We start from the raw sequence: 27,091 nt of genomic DNA, 5'->3' as shown, positions 1-27,091 counted from the left end.
GGCTGTGGTCAGTCAGTCCACAGTCTATTGTAAATGTTGTGGTCATTCAGTCCATAGTCTTTTGGTCTACTGGAAATGTGGTCAAGAATTCCACACCTAGCGTAACTGCTGTGCTCAGTCAGTACTTAGACTACTGTAAATGCTTGGATCAATTAGCCCATGCAATACTGTAACACATTTTGTCCGTCAGTCTACAGTCTGATGTAAATGTGGCCAGTCAGTCCACAGTCTGTTGCAAATGATGTCATCAGTGGGTCTACTATCTAGTATAAATGCTGTAGTCCATCAGTCCACAGTCTACTGTAAATTCTTTGTTCAGTTGGTTCACAGTCTATTGTAAATGTTGTTGTTATCCGATCCAAAGTCTAGAGAAAATGCTGTGGTCAGTCAGTCAACAGTCTAGAGTAAATGTTGTTAGTCTATCCACAGTCTAGTGGAAATGCTGTGGGCAGTTGCTCCACAGCCTAGTGTAAATGATGATATCAGTCTCTTGTAATTGAGGCATTGAATGTTACACCGCTGATAAGAAGCCTATTCTAGGAAACATAAGAATGTTTTCTTATTTTAGAAGACAGAGGGTAAGGAGAAATGTTCCTTACATCTGTACCTGAAATATGGTTGTATTATACTAGGAGTTGTGTATAGAGATATACATGTGGAAAACACAAACAATATATTCTCATGTACCAGGAAGGTGTTATAACACTGCGGCAGGCCTAGAACTTATGCCTAAACCTACAATTATCAGTAATTAATATGAATATTAATTACCTGTTAGGAGATTTTTGTAATTCTCTTCTTGAAATCCACAATGAAAAATTTCACATTCCACCATCTCACTGGGCCTCAGTCACCTGTAAATAGTCAAAGGTGTGATGATATGTTCCTGCTACATGCTATACACAAAGAAAAATATAACACTAGGGACAAAGTTACTTATTTCAGGTATAAGGATTGTGGTCAGTTTATTGTGAATCCGGTAGTCAGTCATTTGATAGTTTACTGTATATATTATGTTCAGTCATTCTACAGTATTCTATAAATGTTATAGTCAGAGTACAGTCTACTGGAAATGTGGTCAGACAATGCAAACCTAGCGTAAATGCTATGATCAGTCAGTCCATAAACTGGTGTAAAAGTTTTGGTCCACCAGTCAACAGTCCACTGTAAAAGTGGTCTAATAGTCCACATTCTAGTGTAAATGTTGTGTTCATTCAGTCCATAGTCTTCTGGTCTACTGGAAATGTGTTCAGAAATTCCACACCTAGCATAAATGCTGTGGTCAGTCAGTGCTTAGACTAGTGTAAATATTATAGTCAGGCAGTGCAAACTTTACTGGAAATGTGGTCAGGCAGTCAAAATCTAGTGAAAATGACGAGGTCAGTAAGGCCTTAAACAAGTGCAAATGCTGTGGTCAGTGTTGTGAATTAGACTTTTTGGCTCCCTCTTGTGGTCACTAGTGATATGACACTTTGATATTCCTTCCCTTGCTTGGTACCCACCTGGCCTCGTTAGTCCAGGGGTGTCGCTATTTGAACTTCCTGGATTTTCTGTCTGGTGCCTGGCATCGTTGTAATCAGATCCTTCTGTTTGCTCCTATCTGCTGGTCCTGGTTCTTTGCAAAATTAAGCTAAGTCTTGCTTTCTTGTTTTTGGTTATTTTCTGTGCTTTTATTTTTGTCCAGCTTGTACTAAATGTGATTCCTTATATTGCTGGAAGCTCTAGGGGGCGGATGTTCTCCCCCCGTGCCGTTAGACGGTTCGGGGGTTCTTGAATATTCCGCGTGGAGTTTTTGTGAGGGTTTTTGCTGACCATATAAGTCATCTTCCTATATTCTGCTATTAGTTAGCGGGCCTCTCTTTGCTAAAACCTAGTTCATTTCTTGCGTTTGTCTTTTCTTCTTACCTCACCGTTATTATTTGTTGGGGGCTTGTATCCAACTTTTTGGGGTATTTCCTCTGGAGGCAAGAAAGGTCTTTCTTTTCCCTGCTAGGGTTAGTTAGTTCTCCGGCTGGCGCGAGACGTCTAGAATCAACGTAGGTACGTTCCCCGGCTGCTGTTATTTGTGTGCTAGGTTCAGGTATATGGTCAGCCCAGTTACCACTGCCCTATGAGCTGGGTTTTATGTTTGCAGACTTCGCTATTGCCTCTGAGACCCCCTGCCATTGGGGTCATAACAGTATGCCAGGCCATAAGTGAATATTTAATGCATTGCAGAAGTGGGATTATAAGAAAGGAAATTCTGAGTTTTTTTTTTTTTTTTTCTCTTTCTTTCCTCCCCTTTATCTCAGAGTGGCTGGAGCCTTGCTGCAGACATGAATGTCCAGACCTTGATTACTAGTGTGGATCAGCTTGCTGCTCGTGTGCAGAGTATTCAAGATTTTGTTACTAGCAGTCCTATGTCAGAACCTAAAATACCTATTCCGGAATTGTTTTCTGGAGACCGATTTAAATTTAGAAATTTCAGGAATAATTGTAAATTGTTTCTATCTCTGAGACCTCGTTCGTCTGGAGACTCAGCTCAGCAAGTAAAAATTGTTATCTCTTTCTTACGGGGCGACCCTCAGGATTGGGCCTTCTCGTTAGCGTCAGGCGATCCGGCTTTGGCAGATGTTGATGCGTTTTTTCTGGCGCTTGGGTTGCTATACGAGGAGCCCAATCTTGAAATTCAGGCAGAAAAAGCTTTGCTGGCTATCTCTCAGGGCCAGGATGAAGCTGAAGTTTATTGCCAAAAATTTCGGAAATGGTCCGTGCTTACTCAGTGGAATGAGTGTGCTCTGGCCGCAAATTTCAGAAATGGCCTTTCTGAAGCCATTAAGAATGTGATGGTGGGTTTCTCCGTTCCTACAAGTCTGAATGATTCCATGGCATTGGCTATTCAAATTGACCGGCGTTTACAGGAGCGCAAAGTCGCTAATCCTCTGGTCGTGTTGTCTGAACAGACACCTGAGTTAATGCAATGTGATAGAGTTCAGACTAGAATTGAACGGAAAAATCATAGACGTCAGAATGGGTTGTGTTTCTACTGTGGTGATTCTACACATGTTATATCAGCATGCTCTAAACGCTTAACAAAGGTGGTTAGTCCGGTCGCCATTGGTAATTTGCAACCTAAATTTATTTTGTCTGTGACTTTAATTTGCTCATTGTCTTCCTATCCTGTTATGGCGTTTGTGGATTCAGGTGCTGCCCTGAGTCTTATGGATCTGTCGTTTGCCAAGCGCTGTGGTTTTGTTCTGGAGCCTTTGGTTAATCCTATTCCTCTGAGAGGTATTGATGCTACGCCATTGGCGGAGAATAAGCCGCAGTTTTGGACACAGGTGACCATGTGCATGTCTCCTGATCATCGAGAGGTGATTCGTTTTCTTGTTTTGCATAAAATGCATGATTTGGTCGTTTTGGGTCTGCCATGGTTACAAACTCACAATCCAGTTTTGGATTGGAAGGCTATGTCTGTGTCAAGTTGGGGCTGTGAGGGAATTCATTGCGATTCCCCGCCGGTGTCTATTGCTTCCTCTACTCCTTCGGATGTTCCTGAGTATTTGTCTGATTATCAGGATGTATTCAGCGAGTCCAGGTCCAGTGCTCTTCCTCCTCATAGGGACTGTGACTGCGCTATAGATTTGATTCCAGGTAGTAAGTTTCCTAAGGGAAGATTATTTAATCTGTCTGTACCTGAGCATACCGCAATGCGTTCGTATATTAAGGAGTCTCTGGAGAAGGGACATATTCGTCCATCCTCTTCCCCTCTTGGTGCGGGATTTTTCTTTGTGGCCAAGAAGGACGGATCTTTAAGACCTTGTATAGACTATCGACTTCTGAATAAAATCACTGTTAAATTTCAGTATCCTTTGCCCCTGTTGTCGGACTTGTTTGCTCGGATTAAGGGTGCCAAGTGGTTCACCAAGATAGACCTTCGTGGTGCGTACAACCTTGTGCGCATTAAGCAGGGAGATGAATGGAAAACTGCATTTAATACGCCCGAAGGTCATTTTGAGTACTTGGTGATGCCTTTTGGGCTCTCTAATGCGCCTTCAGTGTTTCAGTCCTTTATGCATGACATCTTCCGGAAGTATCTGGATAAATTTATGATTGTTTATCTGGATGATATTCTGGTTTTTTCTGATGATTGGGACTCCCATGTAAGGCAGGTCAGGATGGTGTTTCAGGTTTTGCGTGAGAATGCTTTGTTTATTAAGGGCTCAAAGTGTCTCTTTGGTGTGCAGAAGGTTCCCTTTTTGGGTTTGATCTTCTCCCCTTCTGCTGTGGAGATGGACCCAGTCAAGGTCCGAGCTATTCATGATTGGACTCAGCCCACGTCGGTTAAGAGCCTTCAGAAGTTCTTGGGTTTTGCTAACTTCTACCGTCGTTTTATCGCTAATTTTTCTAGCGTTGTTAAACCTTTGACGGATATGACCAAGAAAGGTTTTGATGTTGCTAACTGGGCTCCTGCAGCCGTGGAGGCTTTTCAGGAGCTGAAGCGCCGGTTTACTTCGGCGCCTGTTTTGTGTCAGCCTGATGTCTCGCTTCCCTTTCAGGTTGAAGTGGATGCTTCTGAGATCGGTGCAGGGGCCGTTTTGTCGCAGAGAAGCCCTGGTTGCTCAGTAATGAGACCATGTGCTTTTTTTTCTAGGAAATTTTCGCCTGCTGAGCGGAATTATGATGTTGGCAATCGGGAGTTGTTGGCCATGAAGTGGGCATTTGAGGAGTGGCGTCATTGGCTCGAGGGTGCTAAGCATCGTGTGGTGGTTTTGACTGATCACAAAAATCTGATGTATCTCGAGTCTGCTAAACGCCTGAATCCTAGACAGGCCCGTTGGTCATTATTTTTCTCCCGTTTTGACTTCGTGGTCTCGTACCTGCCTGGTTCAAAGAATGTTAAGGCTGATGCTCTTTCTAGGAGCTTTGTGCCTGACTCTCCTGGAGCCTCAGAGCCAGTTGGTATTCTTAAAGAGGGTGTAATCTTGTCGGCCATTTCTACGGATTTGCGACGTGTGTTGCAGAGATTTCAGGCTGATAGACCTGACTCTTGTCCACCTGACAGACTGTTTGTTCCTGATAAATGGACCAGTAGAGTCATTTCCGAGGTTCACTCCTCGGTGTTGTCAGGGCATCCGGGTATTTTTGGCACCAGAGATTTGGTGGCTAGGTCCTTTTGGTGGCCTTCCTTGTCACGGGATGTGCGGTCATTTGTGCAGTCCTGTGGGACTTGTGCTCGGGCTAAGCCTTGCTGTTCTCGTGCCAGCAGGTTGCTTTTGCCCTTGCCTGTCACGAAGAGGCCTTGGACACACATTTCCATGGATTTCATTTCGGATCTTCCAGTGTCTCGGGGCATGTCTGTCATCTGGGTGGTATGTGATCGCTTTTCCAAGATGGTCCATTTGGTGCCCTTGCCTAAGCTGCCTTCCTCTTCTGATCTGGTTCCGTTATTCTTTCAGAATGTGGTTCGTTTGCACGGCATTCCTGAGAATATCGTGTCTGACAGAGGATCCCAGTTTGTTTCCAGGTTCTGGCGATCCTTTCGTGCTAAGATGGGCATTGATTTGTCATTTTCATCTGCCTTTCATCCTCAGACTAATGGCCAAACTGAGCGAACAAATCAGACTCTAGAGGCTTATTTGAGATGTTTTGTTTCTGCAGATCAGGATGATTGGGTGACCTTCTTGCCGTTGGCTGAGTTTGCCCTTAATAATCGGGCTAGTTCCGCTACCTTGGTTTTGCCATTTTTCTGCAACTCTGGTTTCCATCCTCCTTTTTTCTCGGGACATGTGGAGCCGTCTGACTGTCCTGGGGTGGATTCTGTGGTGGATAGGTTGCAGCGGATTTGGGATCATGTGGTGGACAACTTGAAGTTGTCACAGGAGAAGGCTCAGCGTTTTGCCAACCGCCGCCGCGGTGTGGGTCCCCGACTTCGCGTTGGGGATTTGGTGTGGCTGTCTTCTCGCTTTGTTCCTATGAAGGTCTCCTCTCCTAAATTTAAGCCTCGCTTCATCGGTCCTTATAAGATTTTGGAAATTCTTAATCCAGTGTCCTTTCGCTTGGAACTTCCTGTGTCGTTTGCCATTCACAATGTGTTCCATAGGTCTTTGTTGCGGCGGTACGTTGTGCCTGTGTTTCCTTCTGTTGAGCCTCCTGCTCCGGTGTTGGTTGGGGGCGAGTTGGAGTATGTGGTGGAAAAGATCTTGGATTCTCGTCTCTCCAGGCGGAGGCTTCAGTATCTGGTCAAGTGGAAGGGCTATGGTCAGGAGGATAATTCCTGGGTGGTCGCCTCTGATGTGCATGCGGCCGATTTGGTTCGTGCCTTTCGCGCTGCTCATCCTGATCGCCCTGGTGGTCTTGGTGAGGGTTCGGTGACCCCTCCTTAAGAGGGGGGTACTGTTGTGAATTAGACTTTTTGGCTCCCTCTTGTGGTCACTAGTAATATGACACTTTGATATTCCTTCCCTTGCTTGGTACCCACCTGGCCTCGTTAGTCCAGGGGTGTCGCTATTTGAACTTCCTGGATTTTCAGCCTGGTGCCTGGCATCGTTGTAATCAGATCCTTCTGTTTGCTCCTATCTGCTGGTCCTGGTTCTTTGCAAAATTAAGCTAAGTCTTGCTTTCTTGTTTTTGGTTATTTTCTGTGCTCTTATTTTTGTCCAGCTTGTACTAAATGTGATTCCTTATATTGCTGGAAGCTCTAGGGGGCGGATGTTCTCCCCCCGTGCCGTTAGATGGTTCGGGGGTTCTTGAATATTCCGCGTGGAGTTTTTGTGAGGGTTTTTGCTGACCATATAAGTCATCTTCCTATATTCTGCTATTAGTTAGCGGGCCTCTCTTTGCTAAAACCTAGTTCATTTCTTGCGTTTGTCTTTTCTTCTTACCTCACCGTTATTATTTGTTGGGGGCTTGTATCCAACTTTTTGGGGTATTTCCTCTGGAGGCAAGAAAGGTCTTTCTTTTCCCTGCTAGGGTTAGTTAGTTCTCCGGCTGGCGCGAGACGTCTAGAATCAACGTAGGTACGTTCCCCGGCTGCTGTTATTTGTGTGCTAGGTTCAGGTATATGGTCAGCCAAGTTACCACTGCCCTATGAGCTGGGTTTTATGTTTGCAGACTTCGCTATTGTCTCTGAGACCCCTGTTATGACCCCAATGGCGAGGGTCTCAGAGGAACGTGGAAGTCTGCAGAATACAAAAATCCAGCTCATAGGGCAGTGGTAACTGGGTTGACCATATATCTACTCCTAACGCCAACACTAGAAGTAGCCGGGGATCATTCCTACGTTGATTCTAGATGACACGCGCCAGCCGGAGAATCTAGCTACCCCTAGTAGAGGAAAACAAAGACATTTCTTGCCTCCAGAGAAGGGGACCCCAAAGCTGGATAGAAGCCCCCCACAAATAATGACGGTGAGGTAAGAGGAAATGACAAACACAGAAATGAACCAGGTTTAGCACAGAGCGGCCCGCTTACTGATAGCGGAATAAAGAAAGGTAACTTATATGGTCAACAAAAACCCTATCAAAATCCACACTGGAAATTCAAGAACCCCCGAACCGTCTAACGGTCCGGGGGGAGAACACCAGCCCCCTAGAGCTTCCAGCAAAGGTCAGGATATAGATTTGGAACAAGCTGGACAAAAATACAAAACCAAAACAAATAGCAAAAAGCAAAAGGCAGACTTAGCTGATATAACTGGAACCAGGATCAGTAGACAAGAGCACAGCAGACTAGCTCTGATAACTACGTTGCCAGGCATTGAACTGAAGGTCCAGGGAGCTTATATAGCAACACCCCTAACTAACGACCCAGGTGCGGATAAAAGGAATGACAGAAAAACCAGAGTCAAAAAACTAGTAACCACTAGAGGGAGCAAAAAGCAAATTCACAACAGTACCCCCCCCTTAGTGAGGGGTCACCGAACCCTCACCACGACCACCAGGGCGATCAGGATGAGCGGCATGAAAGGCACGAACTAAATCGGCCGCATGAACATCAGAGGCGACCACCCAGGAATTATCCTCCTGACCATAGCCCTTCCACTTGACCAGGTACTGAAGCCTCCGCCTGGAGAGGCGAGAATCCAAGATCTTCTCCACCACGTACTCCAACTCGCCCTCAACCAACACCGGAGCAGGAGGCTCAGCAGAAGGAACTACAGGCACAATGTACCGCCGCAACAAGGACCTATGAAATACATTGTGAATAGCAAACGACACAGGAAGATCCAGATGAAAAGATACAGGATTAAGGATTTCCAATATCTTGTAAGGCCCAATAAAACGAGGTTTAAATTTGGGAGAGGAGACCTTCATAGGAACAAAGCGGGAAGAAAGCCACACCAAATCCCCAACGCGTAGTCGGGGACCCACACCGCGGCGGCGGTTGGCAAAGCGCTGAGCCTTCTCCTGTGACAACTTCAAGTTGTCCACCACATGATTCCAGATCTGCTGCAACCTATCCACCACAGAATCCACCCCAGGACAGTCAGAAGGCTCCACATGACCCGAAGAAAAGCGAGGATGGAAACCAGAGTTGCAGAAAAAAGGCGAAACCAAGGTGGCGGAACTAGCCCGATTATTAAGGGCAAACTCAGCCAACGGCAAGAATGTCACCCAATCGTCCTGATCAGCAGAGACAAAACACCTCAAATAAGCCTCCAAAGTCTGATTGGTTCGCTCCGTCTGTCCATTAGTCTGAGGATGGAAAGCAGACGAAAACGACAAATCAATGCCCATCCTACTACAAAAGGATCGCCAGAACCTGGAAACGAACTGGGATCCTCTGTCTGACACAATATTCTCAGGGATGCCGTGCAAACGAACCACGTTCTGGAAAAACACAGGAACCAGATCGGAAGAGGATGGCAGCTTAGGCAAAGGAACCAAATGGACCATCTTGGAGAAGCGATCACATATCACCCAGATAACGGACATGCCCTGAGATAGCGGAAGATCAGAAATGAAATCCATGGAGATATGTGTCCAAGGTCTCTTCGGGACAGGCAAGGGCAAGAGCAAACCGCTGGCACGAGAACAGCAAGGCTTAGCTCGAGCACAAGTCCCACAGGACTGCACAAATGACCGCACATCCCTTGACAAGGAAGGCCACCAAAAGGACCTGGCCACCAGATCTCTGGTGCCAAAAATTCCCGGGTGACCTGCCAACACCGAGGAATGAACCTCGGAAATGACTCTGCTGGTCCACTTATCCGGGACAAACAGTCTGTCAGGTGGACAAGACTCAGGCCTATCAGCCTGAAATCTCTGCAACACACGTCGCAGATCCGGAGAAATAGCGGACAAGATAACTCCATCTTTAAGAATACCAACAGGATCAGCGACTCCAGGAGCATCAGGCACAAAGCTCCTAGAAAGAGCATCGGCCTTCACATTCTTTGAACCTGGTAAATACGAGACAACAAAATCAAAGCGGGAGAAAAACAATGACCAGCGGGCCTGTCTCGGATTAAGGCGTTTAGCAGACTCGAGATACATCAGATTTTTGTGATCAGTCAAGACCACCACACGATGCTTAGCACCCTCGAGCCAATGACGCCACTCCTCAAATGCCCATTTCATGGCCAACAACTCCCGATTGCCCACATCATAATTTCGCTCGGCAGGCGAAAACTTCCTAGAGAAAAAGGCACAAGGTTTCATAACAGAGCAACCAGGGCCTCTCTGCGACAAAAAACGGCCCCTGCCCCAATCTCCGAAGCATCCACCTCAACCTGAAAGGGAAGTGAGACGTCAGGCTGGCACAAAACAGGCGCCGAAGTAAACCGGCGTTTCAACTCCTGGAAAGCCTCCACGGCAGCAGGAGCCCAGTTAGCTACATCGGAGCCCTTCTTGGTCATATCCGTCAAAGGTTTCACAATGCTAGAAAAATTAGCGATAAAACGACGGTAGAAGTTAGCGAAGCCCAAGAACTTCTGAAGACTCTTAACTGACGAGGGCTGAGTCCAATCAAGAATAGCTCGGACCTTGACTGGGTCCATCTCCACCGCAGAAGGGGAAAAAATGAACCCCAAAAAGGGAACCTTCTGTACACCAAAGAGACACTTTGAGCCCTTGACAAACAAAGAATTTTCATGCAAAATTTTAAAGACCAACCTGACCTGCTCCACATGCGAATCCCAATTATCAGAAAAAACCAAAATATCATCCAGATAAACAATCAAAAATTTATCCAGATACTTCCGGAAAATGTCATGCATAAAGGACTGAAAAACTGAAGGCGCATTGGAGAGCCCAAAAGGCATCACCAAGTACTCAAAATGACCTTCGGGCGTATTGAATGCGGTTTTCCATTCATCACCTTGCTTAATGCGCACAAGGTTGTACGCACCACGAAGGTCTATCTTGGTGAACCACTTGGCACCCTTAATCCGGGCAAACAAGTCAGACAACAGCGGTAAAGGATACTGAAATTTGACAGTGATCTTATTCAAAAGCCGATAATCAATACAAGGTCTCAAAGATCCGTCCTTTTTTGCCACAAAAAAGAATCCCGCACCAAGAGGGGAAGAAGACGGACGAATATGTCCTTTTTCCAGAGACTCCTTGATATATGAACGCATAGCGGTATGTTCAGGTACCGACAGATTAAACAGTCTTCCCTTAGGAAATTTACTGCCTGGGATCAAATCTATAGCACAGTCACAGTCCCTATGAGGAGGCAGTGCACTGGACTCAGACTCACTGAAGACATCCTGATAATCAGACAAATACTCCGGAACTTCCGAAGGCGTAGAAGAAGCAATAGACACAGGCAGGGAATCCTCATGAATACCACGACAGCCCCAACTTGAGACTGACATAGCCTTCCAGTCCAGGACTGGATTATGGGTCTGTAACCATGGCAGCCCTAAAACAACCAAATCATGCATTTTATGTAAAACCAGGAAACGTATCACCTCGCGGTGTTCAGGAGTCATGCACATGGTAACCTGAGTCCAATACTGCGGTTTATTTGCTGCCAATGGTGTAGCATCAATACCCCTAAGAGGAATAGGATTTTCTAATGGTTCAAGAGTAAATCCACAGCGCTTAGCAAATGAGAGATCCATGAGACTCAGGGCAGCACCTGAATCTACAAACGCCATGACAGGATAAGATGACAGTGAGCAAATCAGAGTTACAGACAGAATAAATTTAGGTTGCAAATTACCAACGGTGACAGGACTAACAACCTTAGCTATACGTTTAGAGCATGCTGAGATAACATGTGTAGAATCACCACAGTAGTAGCACAAGCCATTCCGGCGTCTATGAATTTTCCGCTCATTTCTAGTCAGGATTCTATCACATTGCATTAAATCAGGTGTCTGTTCAGACAACACCATGAGGGAATTTGCGGTTTTGCGCTCCCGCAACCGCCGGTCAATTTGAATAGCCAGTGCCATAGTATCATTCAGACCTGTGGGAATGGGAAAACCCACCATAACATTCTTAATGGCTTCAGAAAGGCCATTTCTAAAATTAGCGGCCAGTGCACACTCGTTCCAATGTGTCAGCACGGACCATTTCCGAAATTTTTGGCAATACACTTCAGCCTCGTCCTGCCCCTGAGACATAGCCAGCAAGGCCTTTTCAGCCTGAATCTCAAGATTGGGTTCCTCATAAAGTAAACCGAGCGCCAGAAAAAACGCATCAAGATCAGCCAATGCCGGATCTCCTGGCGCCAGCGAAAAAGCCCAATCCTGAGGGTCGCCCCGTAAGAACGAAATAACAATTTTTACTTGCTGAGCAGAATCTCCAGATGAACAGGGTCTCAGGGACAAAAACAATTTACAATTATTCACGAAATTCCTAAACTTAAACCTGTCTCCGGAAAACAGTTCAGGAATCGGTATTTTAGGTTCTGACCTAGGATTTCTGATAACATAGTCTTGTATGCCCTGCACACGAGTAGCCAGCTGGTCCACACTTGTAATCAAGGTCTGGACATTCATGTCTGCAGCAAGCATAGCCACTCTGAGGTAAAGGGGAAGGAGAAAGAAAAAAAAAAAAAAAAAACTCAGAATCTTCTTTCTTATAATCCCTCTTCTGCAATGCATTAAACATTTAATACGGGCCTGGCAAACTGTTATGACCCCAACGGCGAGGGTCTCAGAGGAACGTGGAAGTCTGCAGAATACAAAAATCCAGCTCATAGGGCAGTGGTAACTGGGTTGACCATATATCTACTCCTAACGCCAACACTAGAAGTAGCCGGGGATCATTCCTACGTTGATTCTAGATGACACGCGCCAGCCGGAGAATCTAGCTACCCCTAGTAGAGGAAAACAAAGACCTTTCTTGCCTCCAGAGAAGGGGACCCCAAAGCTGGATAGAAGCCCCCCACAAATAATGACGGTGAGGTAAGAGGAAATGACAAACACAGAAATGAACCAGGTTTAGCACAGAGCGGCCCGCTTACTGATAGCAGAATAAAGAAAGGTAACTTATATGGTCAACAAAAACCCTATCAAAATCCACACTGGAAATTCAAGAACCCCCGAACCGTCTAACGGTCCGGGGGGAGAACACCAGCCCCCTAGAGCTTCCAGCAAAGGTCAGGATATAGATTTGGAACAAGCTGGACAAAAATACAAAACCAAAACAAATAGCAAAAAGCAAAAGGCAGACTTAGCTGATATAACTGGAACCAGGATCAGTAGACAAGAGCACAGCAGACTAGCTCTGATAACTACGTTGCCAGGCATTGAACTGAAGGTCCAGGGAGCTTATATAGCAACACCCCTAACTAACGACCCAGGTGCGGATAAAAGGAATGACAGAAAAACCAGAGTCAAAAAACTAGTAACCACTAGAGGGAGCAAAAAGCAAATTCACAACAGACCCCCTGCCATTGGGGTCATAACAGTCAGTCAGTATTCAAACTAATGTAAATGCTGTGATCATTCATCCAAAGACTAGATTAAAAGTTTTGATCTGTCAGTCCAAGGTCTACTGTAGATGTGGCCAATCAGTCCACAGTCTATTGTAAATGTTATGGTCATTCAGTCCATAGTCTTTTGGTCTACTGGAAATGTGGTCAGGAATTTCACAACTAGCTAAATGTTATGGCAAGTCAGTCAATAAACTAGTGTAAAACTATTGGACCACCAGTCCACAGTCGAATATAAAAGTGGTCTGTTAGTCCACATTATAGTGTAACTGTTGCGTTGATTCAGTCCATAGTCTTCTAGTCCACTGGAAATGTGGTTAGAAATTCCACACCTAGCATATAGGCTGTGGTCAGTCAGTCCACAGTCTATTGTAAATGTTGTGGTCATTCAGTCCATAGTCTTTTGGTCTACTGGAAATGTGGTCAAGAATTCCACACCTAGCGTAACTGCTGTGCTCAGTCAGTACTTAGACTACTGTAAATGCTTGGATCAATTAGCCCATGCAATACTGTAAAACATTTTGTCCATCAGTCTACAGTCTGATGTAAATGTGGCCAGTCAGTCCACAGTCTGTTGCAAATGATGTCATCAGTGGGTCTACTATCTAGTATAAATGCTGTGGTCCATCAGTCCACAGTCTACTGTAAATTCTTTGTTCAGTTGGTTCACAGTCTATTGTAAATGTTGTTGTTATCCGATCCAAAGTCTAGAGGAAATGCTGTGGTCAGTCAGTCAACAGTCTAGAGTAAATGTTGTTAGTCTATCCACAGTCTAGTGGAAATGCTGTGGGCAGTTGCTCCACAGCCTAGTGTAAATGATGATATCAGTCTCTTGTAATTGAGGCATTGAATGTTACACCGCTGATAAGAAGCCTATTCTAGGAAACATAAGAATGTTTTCTTATTTTAGAAGACAGAGGGTAAGGAGAAATGTTCCTTAGATCTGTACCTGAAATATGGTTGTATTATACTAGGAGTTGTGTATAGAGATATACATGTGGAAAACACAAACAATATATTCTCATGTACCAGGAAGGTGTTATAACACTGCGGCAGGCCTAGAACTTATGCCTAAACCTACAATTATCAGTAATTAATATGAATATTAATTACCTGTTAGGAGATTTTTGTAATTCTCTTCTTGAAATCCACAATGAAAAATTTCACGTTCCACCATCTCACTGGGCCTCAGTCACCTGTAAATAGTCAAAGGTGTGATAATATGTTCCTGCTACATGCTATACACAAAGAAAAATATAACACTAGAGACAAAGTTACTTATTTCAGGTATAAGGATTGTGGTCAGTTTATTGTGAATCCGGTAGTCAGTCATTTGATAGTTTACTGTATATATTATGTTCAGTCATTCTACAGTATTCTATAAATGTTATAGTCAGAGTACAGTCTACTGGAAATGTGGTCAGACAATGCAAACCTAGCGTAAATGCTATGATCAGTCAGTCCATAAACTGGTGTAAAAGTTTTGGTCCGCCAGTCAACAGTCCACTGTAAAAGTGGTCTAATAGTCCACATTCTAGTGTAAATGTTGTGTTCATTCAGTCCATAGTCTTCTGGTCTACTGGAAATGTGTTCAGAAATTCCACACCTAGCATAAATGCTGTGGTCAGTCAGTCCTTAGACTAGTGTAAATATTATAGTCAGGCAGTGCAAACTTTACTGGAAATGTGGTCAGGCAGTCAAAATCTAGTGAAAATGACGAGGTCAGTAAGGCCTTAAACAAGTGCAAATGCTGTGGTCAGTCAGTATTCAAACTAATGTAAATGCTGTGATCATTCATCCAAAGACTAGATTAAAAGTTTTGATCTGTCAGTCCAAGGTCTACTGTAGATGTGGCCAATCAGTCCACAGTCTACTATAAATGCTGTGGTCAGTCAGTCCACTGTCTAGTCTAAATGAAATGCTCATTCAGACCATAGTGTCACGATCTCCATTCTGTTCCTGTCTGCTATGTTACTTTGTGTAGAAGCGGTCAGTCTGTTTTGGTTGTGCTGGGTCTGAGCTGCAATCATCTGTTGTCACTTTACTTGATTACTCCTCTACTTAAGCATGCTGGCGGCTCAATCCAGTGTCAATCGTACATTTGCTGCTGCCTGTGTAAGACTGATTCGTGCTGAGTCTGTGCTGCCATCATCTGTGTTCACTTTTCCTGAGTAGTCCTCTACTTAAGCATGCTGGCTCCTCCATCCAGTGTCAATCGTACACTTGCTGCTGCCCGTGTAAGACTGATTCATGCTGAGTCTGTGCTGCAATCATCTGTATTCACTTTCCTTGAGAAGTCCTCTACTTAAGCATGCTGGCTCCAACATCCAGTGTCAATCGTACACTTGCTGCTGCCTGTGTAAGACTGATCTGTGCTGGGTCTGTCCTGCAATCATCTGTGTTCACTTTCCTTGAGTAGTCCTCTATTTAAGCATACTGGCTCCTCCATCCAGTGTCAATCGTACACTTGCTGCTGCCTGTGTCAGACTGATCCATGATGCGTCTGTGCTGCAATCATCTGTGTTCACTTTCCATGTTGGCTCCTCCATCCAGTCTCAATCGTACACTTGCTGCTGCCCGTGTAAGACTGATCCGTTCTGGGTCTGTGCTGCAATCATCTGTGTTCACTTTCCTTGAGTAGTCCTCTACTTAAGCATGCTGGCTCCTCCATCCATTGTCAATCGTACACTTGCTGCTGCCTGTGTAAGACTGATCCGTGCTGGGTCTGTACTGCAATCATCTGTATTCACTTTCCTTGAGAAGTCCTCTACTTAAGCATGCTGGCTCCAACATCCAGTGTAAATCATACACGTTGTGCTGCCTGTTTAAGACTGATCCCTCTGTGCTCTGTGCCTGACCCAGCCTGATTTTATTTCCCTCCCGGACTTAGACTCTTTGCTTGTGACCTGACTTCTCGTGTGCCTGCTCCCTGTAAACTGTCTTGTCTTTCTGGTATTCCTGACCTCGGCTAATAAATTGGTTTAAGTCTCTGAGTCCCCCTTGTTGTACTGCACCATTTCCTGGACCTGACCTTAGATTGTTTGACCTCCTTTTACTTATTCAGTAAGTAGTGTATATTTTTCTTTCTGTTATTGTAGTCTTTCTCTCCACGTCTGGGGCTAACATTTACTATAGTGACTCACATCACACAAAGTCTCTTGGTCTACTGGAAATGTGGTCAGGAATTTCGCACCTAGCTAAATGCTATGGCAAGTCAGTCCATAAAGTAGTGTAAAACTTTTGGTCCACCAGTCCACAGTTCAATGTAAAAGTGGTCTGTCAGTCCACATTCTAGTGTAAATGTTGTGTTCATTCAGTCCATAGTCTTCTAGTCTACTGGAAATGTGGTCAGAAATTCCACACCTAGCACAAAAATGCTGTGGTCAGTCAGTCCACAGTCTATTGTAAATGTTATGGTCATTCAGTCCATAGTCCTTTGGTCTACTGGAAATGTGGTCAGGAATTTCACAACTAGCTAAATGTTATGGCAAGTCAGTCAATAAACTAGCGTAAAACTATAGGACCACCAGTCCACAGTCGAATGTAAAAGTGGTCTGTTAGTCCACATTCTAGTGTAAATGTTGCGTTGATTCAGTCCATAGTCTTCTAGTCCACTGGAAATGTGGTTAGAAATTCCACACCTAGCATATAGGCTGTGGTCAGTCAGTCCACAGTCTATTGTAAATGTTGTGGTCATTCAGTCCATAGTCTTTTGGTCTACTGGAAATGTGGTCAAGAATTCCACACCTAGCGTAACTGCTGTGCTCAGTCAGTACTTAGACTACTGTAAATGCTTGGATCAATTAGCCCATGCAATACTGTAACACATTTTGTCCGTCAGTCTACAGTCTGATGTAAATGTGGCCAGTCAGTCCACAGTCTGTTGCAAATGATGTCATCAGTGGGTCTACTATCTAGTATAAATGCTGTGGTCCATCAGTCCACAGTCTACTGTAAATTCTTTGTTCAGTTGGTTCACAGTCTATTGTAAATGTTGTTGTTATCCGATCCAAAGTCTAGAGGAAATGCTGTGGTCAGTCAGTCAACAGTCTAGAGTAAATGTTGTTAGTCTATCCACAGTCTAGTGGAAATGCTGTGGGCAGTTGCTCCACAGCCTAGTGTAAATGATGATCTCAGTCTCTTGTAATTGAGGCATTGAATGTTACACCGCTGATAAGAAGCCTATTCTAGGAAACATAAGAATGTTTTCTTATTTTAGAAGACAGAGGGTAAGGAGAAATGTTCCTTAGATCTGTACCTGAAATATGGTTGTATTATACTAGGAGTTGTGTATAGAGATATACATGTGGAAAACACAAACAATATATTCTCATGTACCAGGAAGGTGTTATAACACTGCGGCAGGCCTAGAACTTATGCCTAAACCTACAATTATCAGTAATTAATATGAATATTAATTACCTGTTAGGAGATTTTTGTAATTCTCTTCTTGAAATCCACAATGAAAAATTTCACGTTCCACCATCTCACTGGGCCTCAGTCACCTGTAAATAGTCAAAGGTGTGATAATATGTTCCTGCTACATGCTATACACAAAGAAAAATATAACACTAGGGACAAAGTTACTTATTTCAGGTATAAGGATTGTGGTCAGTTTATTGTGAATCCGGTAGTCAGTCATTTGATAGTTTACTGTATATATTATGTTCAGTCATTCTACAGTATTCTATAAATGTTATAGTCAGAGTACAGTCTACTGGAAATGTGGTCAGACAATGCAAACCTAGCGTAAATGCTATTATCAGTCAGTCCATAAACTGGTGTAAAAGTTTTGGTCCGCCAGTCAACAGTCCACTGTAAAAGTGGTCTAATAGTCCACATTCTAGTGTAAATGTTGTGTTCATTCAGTCCATAGTCTTCTGGTCTACTGGAAATGTGTTCAGAAATTCCACACCTAGCATAAATGCTGTGGTCAGTCAGTCCTTAGACTAGTGTAAATATTATAGTCAGGCAGTGCAAACTTTACTGGAAATGTGGTCAGGCAGTCAAAATCTAGTGAAAATGACGAGGTCAGTAAGGCCTTAAACAAGTGCAAATGCTGTGGTCAGTCAGTATTCAAACTAATGTAAATGCTGTGATCATTCATCCAAAGACTAGATTAAAAGTTTTGATCTGTCAGTCCAAGGTCTACTGTAGATGTGGCCAATCAGTCCACAGTCTACTATAAATGCTGTGGTCAGTCAGTCCACTGTCTAGTCTAAATGAAATGCTCATTCAGACCATAGTGTCACGATCTCCATTCTGTTCCTGTCTGCTATGTTACTTTGTGTAGAAGCGGTCAGTCTGTTTTGGTTGTGCTGGGTCTGAGCTGCAATCATCTGTTGTCACTTTACTTGATTACTCCTCTACTTAAGCATGCTGACGGCTCAATCCAGTGTCAATCGTACATTTGCTGCTGCCTGTGTAAGACTGATTCGTGCTGAGTCTGTGCTGCCATCATCTGTGTTCACTTTTCCTGAGTAGTCCTCTACTTAAGCATGCTGGCTCCTCCATCCAGTGTCAATCGTACACTTGCTGCTGCCCGTGTAAGACTGATTCATGCTGAGTCTGTGCTGCAATCATCTGTATTCACTTTCCTTGAGAAGTCCTCTACTTAAGCATGCTGGCTCCAACATCCAGTGTCAATCGTACACTTGCTGCTGCCTGTGTAAGACTGATCTGTGCTGGGTCTGTCCTGCAATCATCTGTGTTCACTTTCCTTGAGTAGTCCTCTATTTAAGCATACTGGCTCCTCCATCCAGTGTCAATCGTACACTTGCTGCTGCCTGTGTCAGACTGATCCATGATGCGTCTGTGCTGCAATCATCTGTGTTCACTTTCCATGTTGGCTCCTCCATCCAGTCTCAATCGTACACTTGCTGCTGCCCGTGTAAGACTGATCCGTTCTGGGTCTGTGCTGCAATCATCTGTGTTCACTTTCCTTGAGTAGTCCTCTACTTAAGCATGCTGGCTCCTCCATCCATTGTCAATCGTACACTTGCTGCTGCCTGTGTAAGACTGATCCGTGCTGGGTCTGTACTGCAATCATCTGTATTCACTTTCCTTGAGAAGTCCTCTACTTAAGCATGCTGGCTCCAACATCCAGTGTAAATCATACACGTTGTGCTGCCTGTTTAAGACTGATCCCTCTGTGCTCTGTGCCTGACCCAGCCTGATTTTATTTCCCTCCCGGACTTAGACTCTTTGCTTGTGACCTGACTTCTCGTGTGCCTGCTCCCTGTAAACTGTCTTGTCTTTCTGGTATTCCTGACCTCGGCTAATAAATTGGTTTAAGTCTCTGAGTCCCCCTTGTTGTACTGCACCATTTCCTGGACCTGACCTTAGATTGTTTGACCTCCTTTTACTTATTCAGTAAGTAGTGTATATTTTTCTTTCTGTTATTGTAGTCTTTCTCTCCACGTCTGGGGCTAACATTTACTATAGTGACTCACATCACACAAAGTCTCTTGGTCTACTGGAAATGTGGTCAGGAATTTCGCACCTAGCTAAATGCTATGGCAAGTCAGTCCATAAAGTACTGTAAAACTTTTGGTCCACCAGTCCACAGTTCAATGTAAAAGTGGTCTGTCAGTCCACATTCTAGTGTAAATGTTGTGTTCATTCAGTCCATAGTCTTCTAGTCTACTGGAAATGTGGTCAGAAATTCCACACCTAGCACAAAAATGCTGTGGTCAGTCAGTCCACAGTCTATTGTAAATGTTATGGTCATTCAGTCCATAGTCTTTTGGTCTACTGGAAATGTGGTCAGGAATTTCACAACTAGCTAAATGTTATGGCAAGTCAGTCAATAAACTAGCGTAAAACTATAGGACCACCAGTCCACAGTCGAATGTAAAAGTGGTCTGTTAGTCCACATTCTAGTGTAAATGTTGCGTTGATTCAGTCCATAGTCTTCTAGTCCACTGGAAATGTGGTTAGAAATTCCACACCTAGCATATAGGCTGTGGTCAGTCAGTCCACAGTCTATTGTAAATGTTGTGGTCATTCAGTCCATAGTCTTTTGGTCTACTGGAAATGTGGTCAAGAATTCCACACCTAGCGTAACTGCTGTGCTCAGTCAGTACTTAGACTACTGTAAATGCTTGGATCAATTAGCCCATGCAATACTGTAACACATTTTGTCCATCAGTCTACAGTCTGATGTAAATGTGGCCAGTCAGTCCACAGTCTGTTGCAAATGATGTCATCAGTGGGTCTACTATCTAGTATAAATGCTGTGGTCCATCAGTCCACAGTCTACTGTAAATTCTTTGTTCAGTTGGTTCACAGTCTATTGTAAATGTTGTTGTTATCCGATCCAAAGTCTAGAGGAAATGCTGTGGTCAGTCAGTCAACAGTCTAGAGTAAATGTTGTTAGTCTATCCACAGTCTAGTGGAAATGCTGTGGGCAGTTGCTCCACAGCCTAGTGTAAATGATGATATCAGTCTCTTGTAATTGAGGCATTGAATGTTACACCGCTGATAAGAAGCCTATTCTAGGAAACATAAGAATGTTTTCTTATTTTAGAAGACAGAGGGTAAGGAGAAATGTTCCTTACATCTGTACCTGAAATATGGTTGTATTATACTAGGAGTTGTGTATAGAGATATACATGTGGAAAACACAAACAATATATTCTCATGTACCAGGAAGGTGTTATAACACTGCGGCAGGCCTAGAACTTATGCCTAAACCTACAATTATCAGTAATTAATATGAATATTAATTACCTGTTAGGAGATTTTTGTAATTCTCTTCTTGAAATCCACAATGAAAAATTTCACGTTCCACCATCTCACTGGGCCTCAGTCACCTGTAAATAGTCAAAGGTGTGATAATATGTTCCTGCTACATGCTATACACAAAGAAAAATATAACACTAGGGACAAAGTTACTTATTTCAGGTATAAGGATTGTGGTCAGTTTATTGTGAATCCGGTAGTCAGTCATTTGATAGTTTACTGTATATATTATGTTCAGTCATTCTACAGTATTCTATAAATGTTATAGTCAGAGTACAGTCTACTGGAAATGTGGTCAGACAATGCAAACCTAGCGTAAATGCTATTATCAGTCAGTCCATAAACTGGTGTAAAAGTTTTGGTCCGCCAGTCAACAGTCCACTGTAAAAGTGGTCTAATAGTCCACATTCTAGTGTAAATGTTGTGTTCATTCAGTCCATAGTCTTCTGGTCTACTGGAAATGTGTTCAGAAATTCCACACCTAGCATAAATGCTGTGGTCAGTCAGTCCTTAGACTAGTGTAAATATTATAGTCAGGCAGTGCAAACTTTACTGGAAATGTGGTCAGGCAGTCAAAATCTAGTGAAAATGACGAGGTCAGTAAGGCCTTAAACAAGTGCAAATGCTGTGGTCAGTCAGTATTCAAACTAATGTAAATGCTGTGATCATTCATCCAAAGACTAGATTAAAAGTTTTGATCTGTCAGTCCAAGGTCTACTGTAGATGTGGCCAATCAGTCCACAGTCTACTATAAATGCTGTGGTCAGTCAGTCCACTGTCTAGTCTAAATGAAATGCTCATTCAGACCATAGTGTCACGATCTCCATTCTGTTCCTGTCTGCTATGTTACTTTGTGTAGAAGCGGTCAGTCTGTTTTGGTTGTGCTGGGTCTGAGCTGCAATCATCTGTTGTCACTTTACTTGATTACTCCTCTACTTAAGCATGCTGACGGCTCAATCCAGTGTCAATCGTACATTTGCTGCTGCCTGTGTAAGACTGATTCGTGCTGAGTCTGTGCTGCCATCATCTGTGTTCACTTTTCCTGAGTAGTCCTCTACTTAAGCATGCTGGCTCCTCCATCCAGTGTCAATCGTACACTTGCTGCTGCCCGTGTAAGACTGATTCATGCTGAGTCTGTGCTGCAATCATCTGTATTCACTTTCCTTGAGAAGTCCTCTACTTAAGCATGCTGGCTCCAACATCCAGTGTCAATCGTACACTTGCTGCTGCCTGTGTTAGACTGATCTGTGCTGGGTCTGTCCTGCAATCATCTGTGTTCACTTTCCTTGAGTAGTCCTCTATTTAAGCATACTGGCTCCTCCATCCAGTGTCAATCGTACACTTGCTGCTGCCTGTGTCAGACTGATCCATGATGCGTCTGTGCTGCAATCATCTGTGTTCACTTTCCATGTTGGCTCCTCCATCCAGTCTCAATCGTACACTTGCTGCTGCCCGTGTAAGACTGATCCGTTCTGGGTCTGTGCTGCAATCATCTGTGTTCACTTTCCTTGAGTAGTCCTCTACTTAAGCATGCTGGCTCCTCCATCCATTGTCAATCGTACACTTGCTGCTGCCTGTGTAAGACTGATCCGTGCTGGGTCTGTACTGCAATCATCTGTATTCACTTTCCTTGAGAAGTCCTCTACTTAAGCATGCTGGCTCCAACATCCAGTGTAAATCATACACGTTGTGCTGCCTGTTTAAGACTGATCCCTCTGTGCTCTGTGCCTGACCCAGCCTGATTTTATTTCCCTCCCGGACTTAGACTCTTTGCTTGTGACCTGACTTCTCGTGTGCCTGCTCCCTGTAAACTGTCTTGTCTTTCTGGTATTCCTGACCTCGGCTAATAAATTGGTTTAAGTCTCTGAGTCCCCCTTGTTGTACTGCACCATTTCCTGGACCTGACCTTAGATTGTTTGACCTCCTTTTACTTATTCAGTAAGTAGTGTATATTTTTCTTTCTGTTATTGTAGTCTTTCTCTCCACGTCTGGGGCTAACATTTACTATAGTGACTCACATCACACAAAGTCTCTTGGTCTACTGGAAATGTGGTCAGGAATTTCGCACCTAGCTAAATGCTATGGCAAGTCAGTCCATAAAGTACTGTAAAACTTTTGGTCCACCAGTCCACAGTTCAATGTAAAAGTGGTCTGTCAGTCCACATTCTAGTGTAAATGTTGTGTTCATTCAGTCCATAGTCTTCTAGTCTACTGGAAATGTGGTCAGAAATTCCACACCTAGCACAAAAATGCTGTGGTCAGTCAGTCCACAGTCTATTGTAAATGTTATGGTCATTCAGTCCATAGTCTTTTGGTCTACTGGAAATGTGGTCAGGAATTTCACAACTAGCTAAATGTTATGGCAAGTCAGTCAATAAACTAGCGTAAAACTATAGGACCACCAGTCCACAGTCGAATGTAAAAGTGGTCTGTTAGTCCACATTCTAGTGTAAATGTTGCGTTGATTCAGTCCATAGTCTTCTAGTCCACTGGAAATGTGGTTAGAAATTCCACAACTAGCATATAGGCTGTGGTCAGTCAGTCCACAGTCTATTGTAAATGTTGTGGTCATTCAGTCCATAGTCTTTTGGTCTACTGGAAATGTGGTCAAGAATTCCACACCTAGCGTAACTGCTGTGCTCAGTCAGTACTTAGACTACTGTAAATGCTTGGATCAATTAGCCCATGCAATACTGTAACACATTTTGTCCATCAGTCTACAGTCTGATGTAAATGTGGCCAGTCAGTCCACAGTCTGTTGCAAATGATGTCATCAGTGGGTCTACTATCTAGTATAAATGCTGTGGTCCATCAGTCCACAGTCTACTGTAAATTCTTTGTTCAGTTGGTTCACAGTCTATTGTAAATGTTGTTGTTATCCGATCCAAAGTCTAGAGGAAATGCTGTGGTCAGTCAGTCAACAGTCTAGAGTAAATGTTGTTAGTCTATCCACAGTCTAGTGGAAATGCTGTGGGCAGTTGCTCCACAGCCTAGTGTAAATGATGATATCAGTCTCTTGTAATTGAGGCATTGAATGTTACACCGCTGATAAGAAGCCTATTCTAGGAAACATAAGAATGTTTTCTTATTTTAGAAGACAGAGGGTAAGGAGAAATGTTCCTTACATCTGTACCTGAAATATGGTTGTATTATACTAGGAGTTGTGTATAGAGATATACATGTGGAAAACACAAACAATATATTCTCATGTACCAGGAAGGTGTTATAACACTGCGGCAGGCCTAGAACTTATGCCTAAACCTACAATTATCAGTAATTAATATGAATATTAATTACCTGTTAGGAGATTTTTGTAATTCTCTTCTTGAAATCCACAATGAAAAATTTCACGTTCCACCATCTCACTGGGCCTCAGTCACCTGTAAATAGTCAAAGGTGTGATAATATGTTCCTGCTACATGCTATACACAAAGAAAAATATAACACTAGGGACAAAGTTACTTATTTCAGGTATAAGGATTGTGGTCAGTTTATTGTGAATCCGGTAGTCAGTCATTTGATAGTTTACTGTATATATTATGTTCAGTCATTCTACAGTATTCTATAAATGTTATAGTCAGAGTACAGTCTACTGGAAATGTGGTCAGACAATGCAAACCTAGCGTAAATGCTATGATCAGTCAGTCCATAAACTGGTGTAAAAGTTTTGGTCCGCCAGTCAACAGTCCACTGTAAAAGTGGTCTAATAGTCCACATTCTAGTGTAAATGTTGTGTTCATTCAGTCCATAGTCTTCTGGTCTACTGGAAATGTGTTCAGAAATTCCACACCTAGCATAAATGCTGTGGTCAGTCAGTCCTTAGACTAGTGTAAATATTATAGTCAGGCAGTGCAAACTTTACTGGAAATGTGGTCAGGCAGTCAAAATCTAGTGAAAATGACGAGGTCAGTAAGGCCTTAAACAAGTGCAAATGCTGTGGTCAGTCAGTATTCAAACTAATGTAAATGCTGTGATCATTCATCCAAAGACTAGATTAAAAGTTTTGATCTGTCAGTCCAAGGTCTACTGTAGATGTGGCCAATCAGTCCACAGTCTACTATAAATGCTGTGGTCAGTCAGTCCACTGTCTAGTCTAAATGAAATGCTCATTCAGACCATAGTGTCACGATCTCCATTCTGTTCCTGTCTGCTATGTTACTTTGTGTAGAAGCGGTCAGTCTGTTTTGGTTGTGCTGGGTCTGAGCTGCAATCATCTGTTGTCACTTTACTTGATTACTCCTCTACTTAAGCATGCTGGCGGCTCAATCCAGTGTCAATCGTACATTTGCTGCTGCCTGTGTAAGACTGATTCGTGCTGAGTCTGTGCTGCCATCATCTGTGTTCACTTTTCCTGAGTAGTCCTCTACTTAAGCATGCTGGCTCCTCCATCCAGTGTCAATCGTACACTTGCTGCTGCCCGTGTAAGACTGATTCATGCTGAGTCTGTGCTGCAATCATCTGTATTCACTTTCCTTGAGAAGTCCTCTACTTAAGCATGCTGGCTCCAACATCCAGTGTCAATCGTACACTTGCTGCTGCCTGTGTAAGACTGATCTGTGCTGGGTCTGTCCTGCAATCATCTGTGTTCACTTTCCTTGAGTAGTCCTCTATTTAAGCATACTGGCTCCTCCATCCAGTGTCAATCGTACACTTGCTGCTGCCTGTGTCAGACTGATCCATGATGCGTCTGTGCTGCAATCATCTGTGTTCACTTTCCATGTTGGCTCCTCCATCCAGTCTCAATCGTACACTTGCTGCTGCCCGTGTAAGACTGATCCGTTCTGGGTCTGTGCTGCAATCATCTGTGTTCACTTTCCTTGAGTAGTCCTCTACTTAAGCATGCTGGCTCCTCCATCCATTGTCAATCGTACACTTGCTGCTGCCTGTGTAAGACTGATCCGTGCTGGGTCTGTACTGCAATCATCTGTATTCACTTTCCTTGAGAAGTCCTCTACTTAAGCATGCTGGCTCCAACATCCAGTGTAAATCATACACGTTGTGCTGCCTGTTTAAGACTGATCCCTCTGTGCTCTGTGCCTGACCCAGCCTGATTTTATTTCCCTCCCGGACTTAGACTCTTTGCTTGTGACCTGACTTCTCGTGTGCCTGCTCCCTGTAAACTGTCTTGTCTTTCTGGTATTCCTGACCTCGGCTAATAAATTGGTTTAAGTCTCTGAGTCCCCCTTGTTGTACTGCACCATTTCCTGGACCTGACCTTAGATTGTTTGACCTCCTTTTACTTATTCAGTAAGTAGTGTATATTTTTCTTTCTGTTATTGTAGTCTTTCTCTCCACGTCTGGGGCTAACATTTACTATAGTGACTCACATCACACAAAGTCTCTTGGTCTACTGGAAATGTGGTCAGGAATTTCGCACCTAGCTAAATGCTATGGCAAGTCAGTCCATAAAGTAGTGTAAAACTTTTGGTCCACCAGTCCACAGTTCAATGTAAAAGTGGTCTGTCAGTCCACATTCTAGTGTAAATGTTGTGTTCATTCAGTCCATAGTCTTCTAGTCTACTGGAAATGTGGTCAGAAATTCCACACCTAGCACAAAAATGCTGTGGTCAGTCAGTCCACAGTCTATTGTAAATGTTATGGTCATTCAGTCCATAGTCCTTTGGTCTACTGGAAATGTGGTCAGGAATTTCACAACTAGCTAAATGTTATGGCAAGTCAGTCAATAAACTAGTGTAAAACTATTGGACCACCAGTCCACAGTCGAATGTAAAAGTGGTCTGTTAGTCCACATTCTAGTGTAAATGTTGCGTTGATTCAGTCCATAGTCTTCTAGTCCACTGGAAATGTGGTTAGAAATTCCACACCTAGCATATAGGCTGTGGTCAGTCAGTCCACAGTCTATTGTAAATGTTGTGGTCATTCAGTCCATAGTCTTTTGGTCTACTGGAAATGTGGTCAAGAATTCCACACCTAGCGTAACTGCTGTGCTCAGTCAGTACTTAGACTACTGTAAATGCTTGGATCAATTAGCCCATGCAATACTGTAAAACATTTTGTCCGTCAGTCTACAGTCTGATGTAAATGTTGCCAGTCAGTCCACAGTCTGTTGTAAATGATGTCATCAGTGGGTCTACTGTCTAGTTAAAATGCTGTGGTCCATCAGTCCACAGTCTACTGTAAATTCTTTGTTCAGTTGGTTCACAGTCTATTGTAAATGTTGTTGTTATCCGATCCAAAGTCTAGAGGAAATGCTGTGGTCAGTCAGTCAACAGTCTAGAGTAAATGTTGTTAGTCTATCCACAGTCTAGTGGAAATGCTGTGGTCAGTTGCTCCACAGCCTAGTGTAAATGATGATATCAGTCTCTTGTAATTGAGGCATTGAATGTTACACCGCTGATAAGAAGCCTATTCTAGGAAACATAAGAATGTTTTCTTATTTTAGAAGACAGAGGATAAGGAGAAATGTTCCTTACATCTGTACCTGAAATATGGTTGTATTATACTAGAAGTTGTG

The sequence above is a fragment of the Ranitomeya variabilis genome, chromosome 6 (assembly GCF_051348905.1).
Source record: "Ranitomeya variabilis isolate aRanVar5 chromosome 6, aRanVar5.hap1, whole genome shotgun sequence".
NCBI lineage: Eukaryota > Metazoa > Chordata > Amphibia > Anura > Dendrobatidae > Ranitomeya > Ranitomeya variabilis.
This window is presented reverse-complemented; position numbering follows the sequence as displayed.